We start from the raw sequence: 1,458 nt of genomic DNA, 5'->3' as shown, positions 1-1,458 counted from the left end.
TTTCTTGAAGTGGGATTCAACAGTGAATATTTCGCGCGCTAAATAATCAACTCACTGAATATCGTGCGCTTTGCGCAATTTGCGTTCGATTACAAAGTTGTCAGAGATTGGGACACGTTGATGGTTGTGCTTGACAATTCCACGTTTATAGATCAATTCACGAACTGATTTAAGATTTGGATAATCCCATGTGATATAGGGTTCGGCAATGCGTAGCATATTAATGGTTAAATTTGATGAGCAATCCGTGGTTAATGTGGAACAAACTGTCGCACTTTTGGTGCAACTTTGTTGATACCGCGGTTACAGATCACAAAAGCCAATTTGTCTTCCACAGGCACGTAGAATGGGCCGCGTTTCTTTGCCAGACGGCGCAACTTATTCTCACGGCGTCCATCACGGAGATATTTAGCTTGATATTTTTCAGATGCACCAAGTTTTCGCGTTTGCGGAGTGCAATCACAGCAGAGCGCTTTAGTTTACGCTTGATCCGGGCAGCACGTTTGCTGACCTGCTTTTGCTGAACTTCAGCTACGACTCGGGGACAGCAGGCAGCTTCCTGGAAGGTTGTTTTCCTTTTGCTTCGGGCTTCTTAACGGCCGTGGCGGCAGTCATCTTAACTTGTAACTTAGCACGTTGAGAAGGCGAAAAAAAGTTCGCCAAATGTTTGGAGCACATCCTAACTAGCGCCACTTGATTTATAACATTTCTATTAAACACAATTTCATTTAATTAAATACTTTTTTAATACATAGATATTCTACAACCAGGCACTTACTTTCCCAAATTCTATCTTGCTTATCGGCATAATTTTCTAAATGTGCAAAATTGGTTTGCATCAAATATAACATTAAACGGTGGTTCTAATACATTTTTTTAATATTATTAATCAGAGTACATAAATTATATGGTATTTCTTTCAAAAATTAATGCACCATACGCATATTTTTTTGTAATATTTCTTAAGTTTCTTTAATTGGTGCTGAAAAGCAACCATGCGTGTAAGAAATTCATATATGTAATACTCCTATATTGCCAGTAAGAGCTAGTACCGTCCGAAAACACTACAGTACAGATATATCAATAAACACGTACGAAAGAAAAGGAACACATACGTTTATAAATAAACATGTACACAACACATATACAAAAACGGCACTCAAGTACACAATACATTGACAAAAACGGTACTAGACTGTTTCGCTTTGATTTCGGAATGCTTACACATTGAGAAGTTAGCTTACTGCCAATATAGAAGTATTACATATATGAAGAAATTGTGTGCTACCTAAAATTTCACCTCTGGAAACTTTATCCCCATAAAGGACTTCACAACAGTTTTTTTACTGGATATACTGAGCATAGTTCCATCTAGAAGCAAGCATGTAAATAGTATATTGTTTATTTCAGAAGAGTATAAGTATAATTACAATTATATGTGCACATGGATTTGTATTT

Source organism: Rhagoletis pomonella, unplaced genomic scaffold, assembly GCF_013731165.1.
Source record: "Rhagoletis pomonella isolate Grant_MI unplaced genomic scaffold, Rhpom_1.0 Rhpom_scaffold_00009, whole genome shotgun sequence".
NCBI lineage: Eukaryota > Metazoa > Arthropoda > Insecta > Diptera > Tephritidae > Rhagoletis > Rhagoletis pomonella.
The sequence above is the reverse complement of the archived record's forward strand: the minus strand, read 5'-3'. Positions refer to the sequence as shown.